Raw genomic sequence first — 8,440 nt, forward strand, 5'->3', positions numbered from 1 at the left:
GTCTGACGCCTCAATGTACCTCTCTGCAGTTCTCATTCCTGCAAATAGCTTCAGACCCAGGTACATGTTTGTCACCTGGGAAATGGCAGACCCTGGCCTAATACCTGGACATCATGTGCTGGCTCCTCGCTTAGATGAACCTGGCTGTGCAAGTGCTACTCCTCAGCCCTTCTCTTCCAGCAGTGTGCAGCTTAGCTCCAGTGACTGCCGAACACGACAAGGAGGCCAGTCCTCACTGGCATGTCCTACAGATGCTCTTTTTGATTTTCCTCATTAGCCTGGGCATCATTCCTAAAAAAACCCTAAAACCAGATTTTTTGGACTAATTATTAGTCCAAACTAAAATTTCAATTATTTCATCAGTTCTTTTTAGCCAAATATCCATAAGGTATTTTGTTTCCTTTTCTAAGAAAAAAAGCCTTAATTTCTACAAAGGCATATTATTTTTTGTCAAGGAAGAAACTTTGTGATTTTTTTTTTACTGGCTTTTTTTTTTGGTTTAAGTTTTATGAATAACCTGTAAGTAAATTCAAAAGTCTAATTCACAATGCTATGCCTGAGAAAAATATAGTCCTTGGTGGGATTTCAGGGCTAGATGGACTTTTGCTCTGGCACGGTAGGGCTCTTGTGTACGTAAATTTTCTCTCTTTATACAGAAAAATTTCTTGATTAACAGATGAAATTATTATGTGCCTTGTTTCTGAATAAAGGGACAGATTTTAACATAACAAGAGACTACACCAGCATCTAGAAAGATAACCCCACTGCTAAGAACTGAGAAAGCTATTTTTTTTGAGTTTTAATTTCCATCTCTAGACTATAATTTGCTATGTCATGCTAAGTGACATTGGATTGAGTCTTTGTGAAAATGTGCTGTGTTCAACAGCCTTCACATTTCACAACTCATGCATGAAATGGTCTAAGGTTTGGAGGGGGAAAATATTGAAGAACACTGGTAAACAAGTTTTTCCAGCTGAGTGGGAGAAGACGTCTGGAAAGGGTATTGGTAATGTAAAATATAATGTTTTTAAACTCAGAGTTATTAAATACAGTCTTGTTTATGAGGTTTTGAGTTAAGATAATTATCATCTGATGGCTCTCTAGTTTAATTTAATTAACCCGAGATTGGTCTGTTTTGTACTGGCTGTATTTCCATAAAACGTCACAAATTTGCAACAACCACATGTGATGATGGAGTGTCTCCCCCCAGGCAGCTCCGAGCAGTGAGACTGTACCTTCTTGCCCCACAAACTTGGTTCCCGGTGGGACAAGATAATTTGCATAGGGTGGAAATTAAATTATCCCCCTCTCCTGTAAATGAGATCCCTTTGTTTCAGGCTTCCAGACTGGTGATCACAGCCAAGCACCCAGCTAGTGCTCACAGAGGTGTTCTGCCCAGACTACTAGTCTGCCACTGTCACAAAACCTGCACGCACATGAGAAGACTACAGGCTCTATATTTTCACACAACACCTGGGAGCGTGAATGAGTGAGGCAATTATTACTCAGAGGGAAATTATTAATTTTTTACTAATAAATATTATGTGTAGCAAATGCCAGTTTGCTATTACTTTATCTATATCAGACCTGTTTCTAACACTGTTCATATTGTCTGTTGTGGACTGCCAAAGGCATTAGCAATTTTGCACTATAAAACCTACTGAACAAGCTAAATAGCCATTTTTTTTAAGATGAACATTTAAGGCTTTCATAAAGCTCACAGACTTACTGAGAGTTTTCTGGGAAGAAAACTCTGCAGTGTCAAAGAAATGCAAAGCTGAGCCTGTTTTTTGGGGTTTTCTTTTTTTTTTTTTGTCTATATAACTCCACTTTTCATTTTCTCCATCAGACTAGAATAATGACTCATTATATCTGCTTATTATGACTTAATTCAAGGAATAGTACAGAGGGATTGCCCTTACAAAATTTCTGGACTTCCTAGTTTAACAAATGCTTTTTGTAACAAGTATAACCCACTTTCAGTCATCACTGATCAGGAGCCTCTTACAGTCTCCATCCATCTTAACAAATCAGGTTATGAATTATAAAGTCTTCCCATCAGGCTCAGTCCCTAGACACCACCAAGGTTATTGTGGGTTTTTTTAACACTTTAAATGGAAAAATCTGAGGTCTAATTTAGTTCAGTACAAACCCACTTTGGTATCGGTGGGAAAAAAACAGTGAAAATTAGTCTAAATTTTCTAAACCATCAGAGGAGAAGAGAAATGGCAATTTTCACCTTATTAAATCATTTAGAGATGACAACATTTATCCAGGTTGTAGAAGACCTGTTTTACACCTATTTTCTGTATTAATCAAAAGAACAGATCTATACCCCAGTCCCTCATTTCACAGCTGAACAAGTTAGTCAGTACACTGTAGGATATTCTGAGAAATGTTTCCCTCATCCCAAGGCAGATAATTGCATATTATAAAGTAATCATAGCTGAGAAGAAGGAAGGAAGAGCAAGAATGCCTGGTGGCAAGGGGTCCTGGGGCAGTAGGTGATGTGAATTCAGTCGTCTTGGAGAAAAGGTTTGCACTTAGGCATCCTGACATTCGGGATTAATTTGCAAGCCTCAAAACTGCTGATCTAACAGAGAATATAGAGCTAGCAGTGACACATTTTACTTTCATAGCTGACCCGACTTGACAGACTCCACCCGGATTCACAGGTGTGTGTTTTGAGGAAAAGCAAACCCACTTCTTCTTATTTTACAGGTTACTTCATGAAAAAAAAGATCGCCCTCTTCTGATGAAGTACTAATGCTCCACATCCAGAGATCCTCACTCCCACGTCTAGCACACAGCTGGTTTATTGGGCCTGCCATCCCGCTCTTCTTGTGCTTCTGCCCTAAGATCAGCAGGATGAAAACGGGGCACGCCTGCAGGGCGTAATGCTCCAGTATCTGCACACAGAGCCTCTGGTTTATCTGTAATGCTGCTCTGTGAGGCACTGTTGGACACTCATCTGAGAGTCTCCCAGTCTGCCTTCACTTTTTTGCTTTTTGCCCTGTATTGTCCTCACATCTGCCTTCAGGTTGCAATTTCACTCCTTACAGCTACCTATTTACATACACTTTACCATAACCAATTCCTGATCTGTGGGCTGTTTAAACTCCCACGAATAAACATAGTTACTGCAGCATGCCAGCCACTGTAACAGGGAAAAAGCCTGGCTCTCGGAGGTCCCAGATGTGCCTGCCACCTACCCCCTACACTCCCTTTTATTAACATAGGCTCTTTTATCAATACAGAACTTCCTATGGAATTATCATGTATAGTGTTATGTACAATGTTGTTTTATAGACCAACCTGCTTAGACAACACACAAATCACACTGAAACATGCTATGGCAACACCACCATGCAAAATACAGGGGTTTTTGTTTCAAACATTGGGATAGTTTCCTTTGTGGCTGTTTATTTACTTTTTAGTGTCCTTTATTGACTTTGTCCCATTGAATCCAGGTATCTTCCTGATTACAGTGGATTCAAAGCATATTACAGGAAGCCTTTACCTATAAGAAAGTAGTTAAAGAATTATGGTTTTGTTTTGACATGGGAGATATTCCCACAGCCTCACAAAACTTTGTTTTTTTCACTGCATTTGGGTTTTTTGTCTTTTTTTTTTTTTGTGGGTTTTGTTGTGGTTTTGTGTTTGGTTTTTTTTTAATTATTATTATTATTACTAGAAAGTATATATATTTTAAATACTTGGGGAAATACTCTTGATCCCCATTATACAGGAGGCAGTTTCTGAGAACTGCTTCTCCTTCCCTAAAAACTAAAAAACAAAAACCATGATCTTTGCTGAAAGCTCTCATATTTTTCATTTCAACGCACACAGCTTCACTAACCAGGTCACAGAAAAAGCCACGGACGCACACGCACACACATCAGCGTCACCTCCACAATTCAACAAACAATGCAGACAAACTTGAGTATAATCCAAGATCTTTCTACCTCTTTTCATAACAGGTTAGTGCTCGCCCTCAGTGTTGGTGTACAGTTTTTATGGCATGGGAAAATAGGGATGTTTCTGCCCTACAAAAATAAATGCGTTGATTGCTTTAGTTCAAACTGTCACAGCGTTAAAAAAATATCCAAAGGTACCGGATAAGTAAAAAGAATCCCACATATTAGATAATCAGTGGATGTTTTAGCAGGTGGCAAGAGAATGCCCACAGCAAATTGACCAGCCTTCTTTTTTTGTATTTTCATGAAATAACTTTCAAAAATTATATATATATATGTAAAAAAAAATCAGTTCTTGTAGTTCATTATCAAAATGAAATCCCAATCAAACCTTTGCACATCATCAGCATGAATTCTTTGGTCCTGAAGAAGCTGTGCTAGACATTAAGGAAGGTGGGGAAATAATTATTGTATATTTTTCCCTGTGCCCAATTAAAAAAAAACAATGGGACAAACTCTTTTCTAGTAAAATAAAAAGGAAACAGGAGGGAAATTCAATGTATTCAAACTTTGTTAGGCTTAGCATTTTGGGAGACACCAGAAAAAGAAACAACATCAAGCAGGTTTTCACAGATTCTTTAGTATAATTGACTTAAAAAAAAAAAGAAAGTGAATAATTTCATGCTTCCTAATGCAAAAAGCATGGCTCCCAAAGGTCCATTCCTCTTTGTGTGACTATTGAGGTCAGTGGGAAAGGGACTAAGGAGGAGCAGTTGTAATGAAAGCACATTATAAAGTTGTCATTCCTAGGAAAATTCACAAACTGTGATAAATACACTTTTAGCTGTCAGGTTAAGGAGGCAAAAAGGGAAAGTAGGGATCAGTGAGGAGGAGGGGAGAAGGATGTCCCATCAGGTTGACTAGTCTTCCGAGGCAACAAACTTACCACATTGCGTGTGAATTTCTCAAAAGATGTTCGACGATCCAGTGTGTTTTCCAACTTAAATTTAAAATAAATAAATAAAAAAGAAACAAATAGAGAAAGGAAGGGAAAAAGAAAAGCAAGACAAAATGGAGTAGAAAAGGATTGATGAAACAATGGACTGCAAACCAAAGTTTGTATAAATCAGGAAGCAAACACAGGTATGAAGCTGTAATGGGACTCTGCAAAACAGGGAATGGGCAAAGCAGATACAGTATTTGACAAAAATAATTTTTTCATGGGAATGAAACTGGTTCGATTTAAAAGAAAAACTGAAAATAAAAAGAAACAATGAAGTGCACATCTTGTGTTAATGAACTGACATTCACAAACTTAAGGACTTCACACGGACAGTTGTAGCTTTCTGGTATTTTCAACATCTCTCTATATTGGATCTTCAGAAATCAATGTTTGAACAAAAAACAAAATCACACAGTACTTTCATATAATTTTAGGTTGGCATTATAAACAATAGAATGCTACGGTGATAATAACTACCTCATGCCAGTAACGATCGGGGCCCTAATTTTGCAAGGCACAGGGCTCCCAGCTGATTCTAGGAGATCACTGTTTAGAGCCCATTAATAAAATAATTTATCATTATAGAAATCTGCATTGCACAAGCTGCTCCACATTCTCTGGGCTGTGTCTATTCAGAACTCATTCCATAATCTGGACTTTTCTAAACAAATATTACATACCAAGACATGACCCTCTGCCGAAGTGTGACATGATCAGTCTTTCAAGTCAGACTCCTAGCCTACTCAAAACTAATAATGTAATAATAGCGAAAGAAACAGAATTAGGCAGTCCCTATATTTGAAGATGAAATTAGAAGCTTATTTGTATGAATAAGATTGTTTCTAAACACATTCTGTAGCTCTTATAGGTGGAATAAAGAGAACAACATTTATTACATAAGCAAACTTGCAAACATGAAAGACTATTCTGGGATTTTATTTTATTTTTTTTAATGTATTTGTTAAGCACTTTGCAATTTAAGGTGCTTCATAACAGAGAAAACAGTACAATATGGGATGTAAAAATAAAAATAAGTTTCGCTAGGTTAACTTATTGAAACATGCCCACATGCAGGATATATACACATATATGTATATTGAACTCCTGTGTGTATGTGACCCTCCAAACACGCCAAGCTGGTCACCTACCAGATATCCAGTTGCACTGGCACAGGGGAGAGAAGACTGAGTATTGTTGCAAACATAACCACTGCTTTGCACAGTGGCAAGACAAAGGCAAGATGGACCAATACCTTTTTCTTGGCCTGTAGCAGCTCCTGGTAGGCACTGGATCGTATAAAACGAGGATAAGAATCACTTTTCATCAGTTTGTAAATGTGCTCCTGAAAGGGAAAGGAAGAGCTGTTAGTCCCATAAAAGAAGACATACACGAAAAGAGAGGCAGTCATATGTGTTTGTGTTGCGGAATGCATGCCAGATAATACTATTTTGAATAGGAAGCATTATGGGATAGCAGGTTGTGTTCTGAAGCTAAGGTTGAGTTGTTCTCTATTCTTAAAACAGGAATCCCAACTATTTGTTGTGTATAAAGAACACAACACACATTTCTTTGATTTATAGTTCCTATTTCCACTATGGAATTATTCTTCTAAAAGTTTACTGCTGTGTCCTAGCTTAAGGCCCGGTTTCAAACCTCCCTTACATTGGTCAGTTTAGCTAAGTGTTCCTCAGGAGCTGTGGATCCTTCCTCATTAGATTTTCATAGAATCATAGAATGGTTTGGGTTGGAAGGGACCTTAAAGAACGCCTAGTTCCAACCCCTCTGCCATGGGCAGGGACACCTTCCACTAGACCAGGGTGCTCAAAGCCTCATCCAGCCTGGCCTTGAACACTTCCAGGGATGAGGCATCCACAACATCTCTGGGCAACCTGTTCCAGTGCTTCACCGCCCTCTCCATGAACAATTTCTTCCTGATATCTAATCTAAATCTCCCCACTTTCAATTTAAACCCATTACCGCTTGTCCTGTCACTACAGACCCTTGTAAAAACTCCCCTCACAGCTTCCTTGTAGTCCCCCTTCAGGTACTGGAAGGCTGCAATAAGGTCTCCCCAGACCCTTCTCTAATTTTCTGAATTAGTTGCTGGAGATGCTTTTCTGTCTTCATAGGCTAGGAAAAGATACTGGGTTTCTAATTCAGCACCTCAAACAGGTACTTAAGTTAGGGAGGACATCCCCTGGCTACTCTTGAAAATACCCTTTGACAGATGTTTATGTTGCTATCCAGCTGACAATATGAAAAAGAAAACACAGATACAAATTGAAAACCAGTCCTAGGCTAATCTAATTTTCAAGATATTTTTTATTCAGAGGCATATGAAAATTTGGAAACCCTTATCCAGAAAACTAATGACACAGGCAGTTTGTAGTGCTTTTCTTTTTGAAACACTCTCATTTCTGTAAAATATTAAAAACTAAAAATCTATGATGTAGGACACTTTATAATCCTAGTTCCAGTCTTAATGTTAGGAAAGAGATTTGCATAAAAAGCTACCAGAACAAGAAATGCTCTCAGGAAAAATATTTTTTTAAAAAATCCAATGTTAGCTATTTTTGTTTTATTTTCTACTCAAACCCTACCTTTTACTATAGGAAACTTTTAGTACTGCAATCAGGAAATAGCAAATAAACTGTACAATAAACTGTACCATCTCAGCTTGGTACTGCATAAAATTGGTGGATAGAAAAAAAGCAACAAACCAACTTGCCTGAAAATTATGGCAAGGTAAAATTAGAGCTGATTTTTATTTATTTGTTGTATTAGTAACTTTAGCAATGGTTCTAAGTACCTATCATTGTATTTCTTGTACTAAGCAGAGAAATTCTGGTGTATATTCAGAACTTACGCTGGCTCATTTTGGGAATTTTTATTCCACTCACTTTCTATGAAAGCAACCAATGCAGCCAACAGAGAGCAGAAAGGATTCTGCTCCTGTTGTACATATCAATGGTGATGAGCACTGAAATCTTATCTGTGTGCAAAACAACCTTGTAAAAGCTAGATTAAATTAGATTGTATTAGTGTTGTTAGTGTACATATTAGTCAGGAATTAAGGCTGGATATTATTTAGCACAGTCTATTTTTACTTACGTATCACTCTCCTTTGACATGGAGTCGTATGGTGCCACCTTTCAAGTCCAGAAATACTTTTCAAAACATTTTTATCCACAATAAATGACCTGCCAACTGCCAGAATGACTTGTAAGTGGTCTCTTTCCCAACTGGCAAGGCCAAAAAGAGTTTGTTGCAGAGGCAGAGCCCTACTGCTGACGAAACCCTGCCACTTCAGGTGGGGCACTCTGTCAAGGTCCTAAAGCTTCAAGTCAGAACATGGCAGGTGCTGTCTGCCACCTTTTCCTGGAGAAATTGAGGCTTCCAGGTTCAAGTTGTGTGTTGAAATGGATCAGATAAGCAGAAAACAGACAGGAGGAAAAGTCCTGCTTGCATAAAGATTGAATATACCACATCTTTCATAAATGGGGGGGGAGGGGAGGGGAGG

General features: G+C 38.2%; 1 long non-coding RNA gene across 1 annotated transcript in view; it reads right to left on the bottom strand.

Moving 5' to 3' along the window:
• LOC104517060 overlaps window positions 1-4,436 on the bottom strand; it is a 9,385-nt gene extending 4,949 nt beyond the window's left edge. The window contains exon 1 of the long non-coding RNA XR_727964.1: window positions 3,966-4,436. This is a non-coding gene — a long non-coding RNA (uncharacterized LOC104517060). The remainder of the gene's footprint in view (window positions 1-3,965) is intronic.
• Window positions 4,437-8,440: the final 4,004 nt, after the last annotated feature.

The sequence above is a fragment of the Eurypyga helias genome, unplaced genomic scaffold (assembly GCF_000690775.1).
Source record: "Eurypyga helias isolate BGI_N326 unplaced genomic scaffold, ASM69077v1 scaffold21211, whole genome shotgun sequence".
Classification (NCBI taxonomy): Eukaryota; Metazoa; Chordata; class Aves; order Eurypygiformes; family Eurypygidae; genus Eurypyga; species Eurypyga helias.